Source organism: Parasteatoda tepidariorum, chromosome 3 (assembly GCF_043381705.1).
Source record: "Parasteatoda tepidariorum isolate YZ-2023 chromosome 3, CAS_Ptep_4.0, whole genome shotgun sequence".
Lineage (NCBI taxonomy): Eukaryota > Metazoa > Arthropoda > Arachnida > Araneae > Theridiidae > Parasteatoda > Parasteatoda tepidariorum.
The window spans coordinates 53227681-53242828 of NC_092206.1; positions in this window are offsets into that span (position 1 = coordinate 53227681).

The following is a 15148-nucleotide window of genomic DNA, read 5'->3' on the forward strand; positions in this document are numbered from 1 at the left end:
TAACATATTTTTTCTCTTTGTATATATATATATATGCTTATTGAAATCCTTCAAGAAAAAAAAATAGAGGAAGAAATGAATGAATTTAAAGAAAAAGTAATTTAAATATATTTTGTTTGGAACTTTTTACTTCAATATGTAAGGTAGAAAAACTGGATTCAGTTGAAATTCTGAAGAACAAATACGATTTGTCGCAACATTTCTTGAAAAATACTTCTAGCAGTCAAAAATTTAAATTAAGCACATGAACAAACCAAAACCAGAACCCAAAGTTAGTAGTCAATTCAGTATTATTAGAAATTTTTTTATATTTAAAAAAAACTGACTCAAAGTTGTTAAGTAATCGAGATTTACTTGTAAGTTCACTCATGAGTAAACCTGCTTAAAATAATCTGTCAAAAATATGGCTAAGAGGCATGTAATCTGTCACACTCAAATCAAATATATTCAATTTTCTATTTTTAAAATCAAGTATCTTAAACTACTATAAGATACTTCCCTCGTCATAGGATTTCATGAAATATTCATGGTGCGAATTTTTCAGATAAAAAGTGAATGATATATTGCCACCTCAGTAAATCACTTTCTCTGGTTTCAGAGTGGTGCTTAAACTGAAAAATCCAATCATCTCAGAGCAAAACGAGTAAAGATATTAAATTCCGAATGACATGTTTTCTGCCCGCTACATTAATGTATGAAACAGTAAAAAATCGACATCCTTATTTGATGTTTTTCTCTTGTTGCTTCAAATGCAGTTTATTGTAGAAAAATGTTTTCACCCTGTCACGAGTTCAATTTTATGGGAGAAAGGGCAGAATTTAAGCAGAGAAAGGTAAGCTTTCAGAAAGAAAAAATTTTAAAGTGAGACCATAAGCTTCTTCGTATGAACCATACTGTCAAGCTCAATAATTTCTGACAGCGTATGGATACTTATGTAAATGTTACCGGCAAAGTATGAAATCCGGCATTGTATAGAATGACTAGGCATTGTATAGAATGCCTAAAATTAGCCGGGAAGGTATGAAATGATTTATATTTCCTACATTTCCTAGGCATTCTTATAGATTGCCAAATGAATGAGAAACCGGCAAAGTATAAAATACATCTCCTATTCGTTTTAAATATCACTTGGCAAGGCTCGTGACTTTCAACGTGGCTCGTGACTTTTGACTAATAACAAAAATTATTTTTTTACTGTGCTACACGGAAATGGAGAAATGTAATGAAATTTAAATGGAAAAATTTAATGAAATATAATTTATTCAAGTCTGCCATGTTGCAACAAGTAGGTTAATTTAATATTTTTTATGTGAAAATTTTGTTTCCCTTAATAAGAAAGGCTTAAATTTTGTTTTGCATAACTCTTTAATTTTCTTTCCACATTTTGAATAAGTGCTTTTCAATGGCACTCTCAGTATTTTTTCAGAATAAAATTTTTATTTTTGAGAAATGCATGTTACTGTGAATGACCGAAATTGGTAGTTTTACATTTATTCGGTATTTTAATACTTACTGACGATAGATTAGAAGAAACATCAGTGTAGTGTACGAGTATACCGGACAAATGTATACCGGGCAATGGCACTTAACTAGAACTAGTATGACTGGACCTTTAGTAAATGTCCGAAATATATACTAGGTCTAGTTAAGTGCCATTGCCCGGTATACATTTGCCCGGTATATCCTACACTGATGCTTTTTTAAGGTCAAGGGTCACTGCCCGGTATANCATTCACCGGTGAAAGTCAACAATCACCGATTTCGCTCATTCACAGTAACATGCACATCATTTACATAATAACCTCATCAGGACGTTTATTTCATACTTTGCCTAAATAGCATCCGGCATTGTATAGAATGCCTAGGCATTCTATACAATGCCTAGGCAAGGTATGTAATACTTCTCACATTTCATACTTTGCCTAAAAACGTCAGGCATTCTATACAATGCCTAGTCATTCCATACAGTGCCTGCGTTTCATACTTTGCCAGTAACATATACATTATGGAACTGATAAGATGTTAAGGATGATAAGATGCCTTGATAAGATGTTAAATTGGATTGTGCTTTGTTTTGTTCATATTGAAGCTTAGGCCTCAGAACAGAGCAAAGAAGTTTATTATATATACACTCCAAATTTTTAGTTGAACTGTCCAGTCAGTTATTTTATATCCGTCGTTGAACAGCCGATCCAATTTTTGGGTTTACGACAACTAATGTTCAACTCCATGCCCTTGTTAATTCGAACCAATCCAGAAGACAAGTAAACTCTTGAATCAGTACCCCCAGAGGTATTGATTTGTTATGGGAACATGGAGGACTTTGCGACTCGACAGATTTAACGTGCATCAGTCGCCATTTACTACACAGGGAGTCTTCGGCCGGTGGGGATCGAACCTAGGAACTCTTGGACACGGGCTCAGTGCCCTACCGACCAGGCTATCCGGCCTTTGTCCAGTCAGTTAATTTAGTATGGTATTACTCATTCAAAATATTTTTGATAGTCATTTTAATTAAAAAGTAAAAGCTGAGCAATGCTTTGAAACTTGTGCCTATGAATATCTTATAAAGTAATTTGTAGGAAATATTTAATAGTTTTAAGTAAAATTAAATCTTTCATAAATTCTTTGTCAGCATAAGTCTTTTTACGCTATTTTTTGTTATGAATTTTTTAATCCATTCAGCAGTTTTTGTCCTTTAAACATGTTATTCATTTTGATTATTTCATTAAATTAGCCGCAAATTAATCATTATTATAAATTTACTGTAAGTTTTAATAAAATAAATACTATAAGTTTTGATGTTGATGAAATACACTTATGGACGCTTGTACAAATATGTACTGTTTTAAAATTCTTTGAAAGAAACTATTAAGTATAGAATAATCTTAAATTAACATATAAAAGCAACGACTTTTATTTTTATGCTACGGGAAAAAATGTCAAACAAACTCACAATTAATATTATAAAAATTTAGCCAACAATAAATCTACCTCATATAATAAAGTTTATTATTCTGATTATAGTAATTTTTTTTACATTTCTGTATAAAGTTTTACTCAAAAGGCAAATCTAGGCCTCCATGAGTCGCTCAAAGTTTTTTTTTAAACAAGACATTCTACTTTAAAATTATCTAATTTTTAAGAAACAATTTAAAATATCTTTTCTAAATTAATATTTAAAGAGACAGTCCCAAACATCCTCAAGCTGCTTATGTATGAAAGTTTTACTTCTCTAACAATAGAAATACTTACTCTCTTTCTATCTAACGATAGCGAGCATGAAGATAAAATTGATTTAAAAATTACTGAAGCGTATGGTTCAGGTTTTCTTGGGATTAATTACCACCTAAGAACCTTAAAAAAAAGAAACTGAACTTTTAAACGTGATTCATGTTCTCAATCTGAAAGCATCTGTAGAAAATTTGTATTTGGAATGCATGAAATACTGAAAAATCTTCCCAACTTTCTATTAAAGTCTTAAAACATTTTTTGCTGATTCATCTTCCCTTTTTGTGCTTTTAAAAGGAGTTTTTAGAAGCAATCAATACATTCATTAAACTAACGGCTTCGTACTATTCAAATATTATTTGTAAAAAATTAAAAAATACATTCCAAAATTTTCTATAAATTCTTCAAAATTATTAAATTTATTGTTTCAAATTGTTACATATTATTACGACAACAATAATCAACCTATCCACATAATGGATATGAGGCAATGTTTATGTCCGTTTCTTTCTAATTCTGCACATGGTTTAAAAAGCAATCTCTGAATTAAGTATCAGAGTAATTGCACTGAGAAAAAAGAAGTGTAGGCAAAACTACCAGAATATGGTAAAATTTACCTTTTTTCCAGCTCTATTGGAAATACCAAAAGGCTCTGTAATTTTTACCGAAACGCTTTGGTAATGATTTCAATAAAATTAGCAATAAAACATGGTTTTATTATGTGATAAAATTTGGTAAATGTGGTAACATTTGGTTACTTCAGCGTGGTATCTTATACCGTGGTATGAAAACTATTCATTCGTTTAAATTCACTTTGCAGTTTTGTATTTTTTACTAGATGTATAGTTATAAGAACTATAATTTTGAAAACCAGAATATCCGGCAAAACGCTGTATCAACAGGAAATTGCAAAATGTAAGATTTAACACTGGAAAGATTGAAACTTAGTATGTACCTATATTGCCCAAAAGCAGTCAAAATGACTGGATTGTATAACTAATGTGTAAAGAAATTTGTTTAGACAGAACATTTCTGGTGCAAGGTCAGTTCCCTGACCCCTACACAGGCCGGTCGTCATGAGAGTGATATTAATTCTTTTACACACAGTCGACTAATTTCTTTTCCCGAGGAGACTAATATGGTAATGGTCCAACTTAATACTGCTGCAAAAAAGAATAGGTATAATTCTTTAGTATTTTATGAAAAACATAACTCATTGATTTTTATTAAATAAAACATAAATATGCTTGAATGTTTTTGTAATAAACTTCAGCATGGCTTAACAGTCTAAAACTCATAAAAAAAAATTTCTGTATTCCCTCAATATAACTTATTTCCTAATAAAGTTATTTTCTAAGAGTGTCTTCTCCTCTCTAAGAGTGACTTCGTTTTCTGAGAATTAATTGTATTCTTTCTTTAGATATTAAGAATTTACATATATACTTTGTACAACGTTTCATTTGGGGGAAGGGTATTGTGCATGGAAAAAAATGTTCATAACTTATAACATTTTAATGTTTTATATAAAGTATTAATTTACTTAAATATTATGATTTTTTCATGAAAAGTTGTTCCTAAATCTTACTGGTCGAATAAAATCTCTAATACTAAAGAAGATTAACAATTTTCGGCTGTAAAACTGTCTAAAACAGCATAAAATCACTCACAAAGAAAAACATTTTCGGCTTAATTAATGTTAACTGAATGCATTTCTTTGGGTGTTAGAAATAATGATTTTTAAAAAGCTTTGACAATGCTATAGAGATCAACCATTGACCTTGGTAATCATTGACCAACACTCTGAAATACTGGTTTAAGCCAGGAGTTCAATCCAAAAAGTTAAGTGTCTTTAATCTTATGTTACATGTTTAGCCCATAAACATTTATTATTGAAATTCACGGTTCAGACATCAAATTACGCTTAATTCAAATTTGTTTGCCTTATTCATGCGTCACTCATGTCAGTAATGTTCTTGCACAACGAGAATAAGATAGCTAAGGTCTTAGCTAAACATTTATGTGGTAATTTAATGCAAGTAAATAATTTTTATAATTTAAAAATAATTTCCAAACTAAATTAAAATTGAGTTTCTCATCAGAATTCAGTATGATTATTCCTACATTGCAAACAATTCTGGATCATCGGCATTATTCGTAAATCCATTTTACCGTAAAATATTACACTGTAATTTTTACTGTAATTATAACTGAACCGACACCCTGAGTGCCGGTAATTCTTATTGTAATTTGATCATAATTTTTTTACTGCGTAGCACAAAAGAGAATGCCTTTAATGTGCTATTCTAAAAGAAAAACATTTCCTACACAGAACTACAACACAAACAGCTAACAAGAGCAACATCAACAACTTTCTTTATAAACTAAAAAGGAAATTAAATGGGAAAAGCCATAGATTATTCGAGCCATGCAATAATTTCATTTGTACGGTGAAGTACACAAATAAAAAAAAGACTCTAATATAGAAACGTTCAAATAAATGTCTTCTAATTTACTTAACAGACAAGCAAAGGACGAAATATCTATACAACTAAGGTAGGGCATGATGAGAAAAGACAATATTTCCCAAGAGGGTTAATAGAAAGAAAAATAGCAGCCAAAACCGTAAGTAAAAACTGCGTTCGAATGGAGGAAAAAATAAATAATGATTTGTAGATTTTTTCGAAGTGAAATCTTTATTTTCCCTACTCAGAGCTCAAGTATTGTTTGTAAACTTACGTAACTTTCATTATTATTCTTTTATATTATTTTACATTTTAACTGTTCAGTTTTTTTTTATCCATCTTTCAGTTATATTTATTGAAAATTTCGGTTCCAATTTTGATCTTGAATATCTTATGTTGACAAACGACTAACTAGACAAACGCATCAACTAGATAAAGAGTTGCGAAGTTCTTGGCGAAATTGAAATTTTTTCCAGTAATTATCAAGCATAATTGGTGTATTTTTTTGGCTTTTTTTTTAACAATGGTTCTAAAAATACAGATTAGGAGCAGTGATTATAGAACTCCTGATTTACTCATAATTCATTGAGAATTCTTCTAGAAGAAATATTTCAAGAAAATTAATTTATTTATATCAAAAAGTCTCCCTCGCAAAAAATCGCCAATTTTTATTATTAAAACCTCAAGCTAACTCAGCTCTAAAGCGTAATTTTCTAATTCCCGCTCCCTATAAGATGAAAATATGTCTTATTTAGACGTTTTTATTCCTGTGAAATTTTTTAAAAAAAAGCGACAAAACTTATGCGTTGAAACTGACAAAAGATTTTAATTAGAAAATGTAAAATTAACTTCGCTTGCATGTTAAGTTCCTTTTGTCAAATTAATCACCCTTTTAAGTTTATCAAGAAGCGAATTTATCCAAGTGAAAGGAAGTTATCTTTTAAAGCTGGAATTAGGAAAATTTGACTGGGAGTGTTTTTTTCAGGAAATTATCTATACTACTATGTTATGAAGTATAAGAATTTCCTTCTATTAGTACATTGAAAAAAAAATATGGTTAAAACTGCCTGAATATGGCAAAATTTAGCGTGTTTCTGGCTCTATGGAAACACCAAAAATCATGGCAAATATTACGGAAGCGCTTTGGTAATAAATTTTGGTAAAATTAACATTAAAATATTGTTTTATAATTTGTGTTAAAATTTGGTAAATGCTGTAATGTCGTGTGTGTTTAAAGATACTTTGAATAGCATAAAAACCATTTATTCGGTCAAATTTACTTTTCAGTTTCGTGTTTTTGACTAAATGCGTAATATTAAGGACTATAATTTCCGGTAAACCGTTGCCATATAAATGATTAACTAATTAATTAATGCAGACGATATTTTTAATTACCAAATCAGACAAAACGTACTTTCTCTGAATAAACATGCATTTTTTTCAACGGATTTCTGATCCCCAAAATATAAGAGGTAGCAGTAATCCGGGTCCCCATTGTTTGATTGGGAGATATCTCCAAAGTTTGGACTCCTTAGAGTTAATTTTACTTTTTGTGTATTTCGCCATATCTCGAGAACTTGAGCGAATTGAAAAGTTTTTACCCCCAAGTATTAAATTCATTTGTCCAAAGATAATTCCGTTTAAAAGATACATTTTAGTGAATATTCACTATTTTTTACTATTTCATTTAATACTAGTCGAAAAAATTTTGAATTGTAAGGTATTTATTACTTACATCATTTTAAAGTATGTTGTTTTACATGGCAAAATACAAATTTTGAGCGAAATCGGTTGAATAGTCGTATAGTTAAAAAGTCGTGTAATTAAAGTTAGATTTCTCAAGAGCTATCAACCGATTTCGCTTAAATATTTTGTCATGTGAAATAGCATACTTTAAAATGATGTAAAAAAAGTAATATCTTACAATTTTTTTAATTTTTTCGATTATCATGAAATAAAATAATAATAAATAATGCAATATATCAATTAATAATGAATCAAAAATATAATTCTCGTTAAATATGACAAAAATCTACCTTTTCTAGTTTGTTCTAAAAGTTATGTTCAGAATTTAATTTATTTATTCACTATTTTTAATTTTCGACAAATATTTATGTTTATAAATCTCAATTTATGGTGTGTTTACTTATATTTATTTAATAATGAAAATAATTTTAATTCTTATCTAAGCAAAATATGGTTTTACTAACTCATCTCAACTAACAAGTCATAAACTTATCCCGCTTTGCACAAGCTATAAGATAAATAAATGTTATACCTTAAAACGAAATCGATTTTTCCTAACAATATGCCTTAAGTATTTACGTCACTAAATTCAAAACACTAATTACTCTATACTTACTAACTTACACTATAAAATTCTTTCATTATCAATCTTAATAACAAACTTCAAAACAGGTTACTTTTTCATTTACAAAATAAATATATTTTACTTATTTTTAAAAGAAAAAAAATTTATAGCAAAATTTAAAGAGCAATAATATTTTAATTTTCGTAAAAAAAATTATTTCTCTTTCGCTTACTAGTTTTTTCTTTACTAAGGCATATGTTTATTTATTACGCAAAACTAGTTTTCATGCAATAATAATCATGAAGGCAAATCATCATCCCATTAATGATAAACTACACAAATATTTTTCATGTTATCCAAATTGCAATTTCAGATTAAGCTCGCAAAAGTTTTCAAAGCTACTTACTAATCTACAGTTTTAATACAGTTCTACAGTTTTAATACAGAGTTTTTAATTAAATGAATTATTAACATTTCAAAAACAACAGCTTATCTTTCCAAAAATTTAAATAATATTTTCAATTGTTTTTCTTAATTTTACGTTCATACTTTAGTTACTAAAACTTGAAAGTGAGATTTACAAATCATTGAAATGTGTTACAAAATAAGTAATATTTTGTAATAAACAATGCACGATAAAAAAATTTGGTATTAAATAATGTTTTAAGACAAATTAAAAGTTTTATATTTGAGTGTTCAGAAATGCTTAGTACAAAACTATTTTAGTAATTCTTTTTATTTTTAACAATTTAAATCTTTTATTTGCTTTGAGAATTATAATTCAATAAACTTTAATACAAATAAATTTTCTCTGTATCAATTTGGTTTGTGAGTATCAATTTAACAGAATCTTTTCAATGGACGGAATTTTTCTTCGCTTAAGTCAACATATTATTTACAAAAGATATGGATATCCTTAAAAAATGTTTCATGCCAAAATGAAAACCTAAAGCATACTGCTTTTTTGAAACGACGAAAACATACCGCAAACTTTATTGGAATAACTTCGCAGTTTATCTTATTTCATATAATATCACAGGGAATGATAGGTTCAGAAATCTACAATTCTTTGAACAAAAAATAAAATTTTAAACCTTAACATCTGATATTTTTTGATAATCATTTTCAAAGATCGAAATTTTAAATTCTAGAAGGAATTCACTTTTGCTATTACATTGCGTTATTTTATGCTGCTAAATTAAGTAAAAAAAAATGTGAAGTAAAGAAATAAAATAAATTTGATAAATAATTGAAAATAGTTAAATCATAAATGGCTTTACTACTACTTAGTGTATATTAATTAATTAAATAAAAGTAGTTTTATCATTGAATGTGTCAAACCTGTTGTCATTAAGTGAATTTGTCAACCTGTTGTTATAAAGTGTTCGAAAAGTATGTATATAGTCTGAAATATCGAAAAATACGCATCGAACGAAAAATCTAAAAGTGTAGAAGGGGAGTTGTGAGTATAGAGTTATCAACCATGTCAGCCTTCATCTATAAAAAGGTACCCCACTATAGAATCGAAATAGGGGTGTTCAAATTGAAGTGGGAGTTTCTGTTAAGGTAGGCGTGTCCACATCACGTCCGGGTCACCAATGTGGAGAGAGGGTTGTCGACGACAATGCCAACCTTCATCTATGAAACGGTACCCCACCATGGAATCGAGGTAACATGTCTTATATACTAGTGAATTGGAATTGTATTTTTGTAGTGGTAGATACACTACAGGTGTGTCTTCACAATACGAATTTAGTGATGCCAAGCTTTACTGCTTACCTCATTAGTTAGTGGTAAAAATTCTTAAATAGAAACCTCCATTCTTTATAGTAGATTTGAATTTGCACCATTTTAAATAAAAGTTTTGTAGTTTGGATTACAGATGTCTCTGCAATCGCAAAATTAAAATGGGGTTTAAATGGCCCGAATAAGATAGCTTGGAATACACAAGTCAAATAAAAAATATATATATAGTTGTTTAATATTTCGGTAAAAACTACCTATAATGACACCTCTACCCCTCGGGAGTCACCTCAATCTCAAGGAATGGCGATGAGTAATTCCAAAATATCTCCATTTTTAACAGTTGAAATCCCATTTTCACTTGCGATGACAGCACCATCTGTTAGCTAAACTTGCAAACTGAAACGGGATACTTTTTCAGGAAAATCCAAATTTGCAACTTTTAAGATTTCCTCCCAATCACTCCAAATTAAACGATTGAATTTAGTATCATGAAATGTATAACTTGAAAATATTACACTCGTGTATTAATAGAGTTTGGATCCGAGGCTTAGTTCTCGCGAGGATTTCTCAGTTTCCGTGCTCTTTGGTCATCTTGAATAATAGGTATGAAAATCGTTAAGGTAAAATTAATATCATATTACCGAAACCAATCTTTGCAAATATTTCAATTTATTAAATAATATGCTGTTAAATTGTAGTTAAAAGAAAATGTCAAGTATTGAGATTCGGTGACAAATAAGCTCGACATTGTTTCCATTAACCCCTTCCTTGTCGCTCCAGTGGAAATGACGGGGCGAGGTTTCGCCCTCTATTTCTCGCTCCCGTGATATTGACTGGCTGGAGTGTTCAGTAGTAGAGCACCAATAAGAATAAAACTAATTCATTTCTTTTGCCCGGAAAAAATTTTATTTCTCATTTTAAACACCAGGTGTCAGTATTTTTAAAGTAATTGTAGATAGTTTATTTTAAACTAGATATCAGCATTAATCAAATGCGCAATACAAATACAAAAGCCGAAAAAATAGGCACTTTTATAACTGTTTTCCTGAAAAGCAACCGATCGTTAAGGGGTTAAAGAACAATTTTCATGAAGTTTGATCATATTCGACAAACACGATAAATTTAACAGTATTAAAAAATTCTATATATTTAAATTAATGCGTTTTTATTAGTCTTTAACGATTTTAAATTATTTATATAATTTAAAAAGTTTTCGAAACCGAACATTTTATTCTGAATGATCCACTTTCTAAAAATACGTTAAAGTTGCTTATATAAACGTCTCTGAGAGTTGAGTTTATTATATCTCCGCGAATTCCTCAGAAATGACCTGTTGTCGGAATTTCAGATGAAGTCTATTCTTATCTTCATTTTGAATTAAATCTATTCTAAAATGTTTATTCGTGAGGAATTTATGCTTTCATAATGATATGAGAGACATTTATAATGGCTGAAAATATTAGGATATCTTTTATGCAATCCCTGGTTACTGTGTACCAACATTTGTATTTTTATTAAATATCTATTCAAACACCCTCGTTTTTGATAGATTCATAAGTTTTTGATTTTTTTTAACATATTCGATCGTGCTTAGGCTTACGGTGCATGTTGTTAATATTAACTGAAACATATATTTATTAATTTATTCGAGATTTATAGGAATATTTGTACAAAATATAGTGATTAAGTAGTATTTAGGATTTACCTTATCAACCCCTGTCTTTCTGAAGATCAGAAAATAATTCTAAAGCTTAAAGTCTACTTTAACCCTTTCATCCTCTCTCCCGTCAAAATCACGGGGTGAGCTTAAGCCTTCTATTACTCGTACCCTTTATATTTCGGATCTACAGCGTTCGAAAGTAATGCACCAAAAAGCTTTAAATATATCCATCTCCTGGGCCCGGATAATTTTTATTTCTTATTTTGCACACTAATATGCTGCACCAGACTACTTTTAATTTTCATTTAAATCTAGGTGTCAACACTATCCAAATATATGTAATTGTGATAAGCATTTCATACTCGTAGCTCAGCTACTTGCGCTCTTAGTGAATACACGTTGTCTGTGTTCTATGAAAACATATTTTTTAATATTGGTGGAGTCAGAGTTGCATGGACATATGAAGTTTTTAATTTGAAGCTCAAACAAATTTCATAAATCAGAAAATGAATACGTATATTGTAGATACATATTTTCCTTTAATAAAAAATAGGCCCTAACTAACCGTTTTCTTAAAAATAATAAGATGGTTAAGGGGTTAAAAAATAAGAGAATTCTATTACATGATGCAGAGCAGCAACACATTTGGAGCCGGGTGGAGTTTATCATAGCAATTTTGTTTCATTTTATAACCGGCATTGAACAGTTAACCCAGTTCTGAGTTACGACTATCAATAATCATAGCAATACTCGTATCAATGTCCAATATCAACTCTGTAGGCTTGTAATTTTGAACCCAACCTGGATCAACCATTGGGGCAAACTTGCCCTTGTGGAGGACTTATAGATGGAACTAACCACATCAGCGTTACATGAAGAGGAAAACCACGAAAATATCCTATGGTTAAACTGACGACAGGATTCTAAGCATTGATCCGACTACGAAACCAGGAAGAAATCCTGGAAAAGAATACCAGGTCAGGAAATGCCATCATACGCCGTTAGGGGACTCTTCTCCGTTTTGAACTCCCTGTTCATACGCGTTTGAACTGGTACTTTTATTTAACTGAATTATTCTAGTTTGCTGTTTTTGATAACTGTTATTGAATAATCTGCATTCCAATAGGTTCATAAATAGCTGCTTTATAGCATTTTAATGATTTAGGTGATCAACTAAGCGAGTTAATCAAGTTATTTGCCAAATCATTAAATTACGATGAAATAGCTTTTACCGAGTCTATTTGAAAACAGTTTTCAATAATAATTATAAAAAAACATACCATTATCAAAAAATAAAATTATTTAGAGAAATAAAAGTACCAGTTAAAAGGCGCACGAACTGGAAGTTTAGAAAAAAAAGTTTAGAAAAAGAGTATAGAAAAAAAGAGTTTAGAAAAAGAGTTTAGAAAAAGAGCTTAGAAAAAGAGTTTAGAAAAAAAATTTAGAAAAAGAGGAGGCTTAGAAAGGCTTTTCCCTCCTTGCATTTCTATACCATTCTAATGCTCTGTACCTACCCTCCAAGTTCATAAGCACTGTACAAAATTAACCAAAAGTTCTAATTGGGGAAAAAAATAAATTTTCATTTAAGTTACTAGATTAATTCAATTTGAGCATAGCAAAATTTCATGTTATAAAACAGTTTTATTCATATAACAACAGCATTTTAAGTATAACGACACATATATTTTTTCAATATACAGAATGACAGAACAAAGAATTATAGTTGCTGTTAAAGCTTAGAGACAGTCTAATAAGACAAGCATCAGAAAACATCAACAGTATTTGAATTATTTTCGCAAGTAGCACCCATGAGATTCAAAAACAAAGTTCTCTGTTTAAACTGTGCTTATAAAAACGCTCACAGTTTTCCTTATATTAGCGTTTAGGGACGTTACTTGTTGACGATATAGTTAGAATATATTAATTAAAGAGCTGCTCTTTCAAGGCATTTTGTTTGTTGTGACTTATTTTTCATGCCTACATATTTTTCAAAAATTGTTAAAGTAGTAAAATTTTATAATCGATTTAAAATGTTTGAAAGGAACTGAATATGGCGCTTATGGCAACTTATGGTGTAAAATTGAATTTCAGTTAATGGCAGAACAAAATAATACATTTTTCTGTTAAAATAATTCATTGAAAAATTATTCTTCTAAAATATTTTACTTCTTCGAGCCAGCTGGCTCATAAGGTCTCGAGTCTCTTTTTTTCCATGCACCCTAACTTGAGTCAGTCCTTTTTCCCCCTCCCATTCATTTAGTTTTGCTTTGCACAGATCTTGTAGCATGTATCCCTACCAAGTAAATCTCAGTCTTCCTCTTTTACATTTTCCATCGGGTGCCCAAGTAGGAGTGATGTCAGCAGGACTATCTCGTTTTAGATTAAGGATATATCTGGTTGATCTCCATCATCTTCTCAAAAATTTCCTCATGAATGAGGGGCAATTTTGCTTTTATTATATCTCTTCTTTCATAGTACAGCATTATGCATATATCAGTAGTGTGTAAAAAAATTCTAAATGAATTAATTATTAATTAAAATTCCAATTAATGAAATCCAAAAAACTTCCTTGTTCACTCAAATTATATAGCACGAAATATGTGACATGTCACATACATAACACGTGACTTTCCCACATACAGCACAAATAAAATCACACATGAAACAAAATGACATATTAAAGAAAATTTCAAATTTCAGGTAATTTCAATAGAAATGAAAAGGTATTTGAAAAAAAATTGTCAAATGAACGAAAACAAAAATGAAACAAAAACAAAATTGAAATGAAATGACATATGAAATTAAATTACAACAAAAAAAATGACAAACCGTTAAAAAAAAAACATTTTAGTACCTAAGCCTTTCTATAGTGAACATGGATGAGAAGTTTGAAATTTCCGTAATGAGTTTTCCTGATTTCCACACGCAACAGAAACAAAATGACATATGGAATGAAATTTAGCATGAAATGGTGACAAAATGAGATTTAAAAAATATGTAAGCATTTTGGCACAAGAAATTTTTTTAAAACCATTATTGTACTTTCGGAAAATCTATGAAAAGTTTGAGAATTCAGTTATTTCATCGAATGTTCAGAAGCACATCACAAATGTTCACCTCAAAATATATATCATTTTTTTCAACATTTGCCTTGGACAGAAACATTTAAAAAAATACCGAAACATTTATATTTATTTCCTAAAGCGTAGAAATTTTCAACCATTGATAAAACAATTCATTGACGTTTCATATTAAACATTAAGTATTAAACATTCATTGTTTAACATTGAGAAACATTTCATATGGTTTAATGTACAATGGCATGAAAAACATTAAGTTTTCAGTTAAAAATCAAGCTAATGATTATAAGATTTGTGTAAAAAACAGATTCAACAATATGTAATAGATGGTTTAATAAGAAATACATATTTAACGTAACTTTAATCATTTTAGCCATACATATGGGTAATAAAACCGTTATCTATAGTACCTATTTAGATTTTAATTATTGCTTTAATCAATTTATTACAGGATATTTAATGGGAATGGTTTTGGGGTCTATTTTAAAGATCTCTTTTTACTGTACCATTATAGGTTCATAAAAGGGTTTCAGAAAGATTACATTTGCAACCAAATTTAAATTAAATAATATGGAAACAATGTAAAAAGCGCAAACAGAAAAAAATTAAGAGATTAACGACCGTTTAGGTATATTAAGAAAATGCCATGTCCAATATC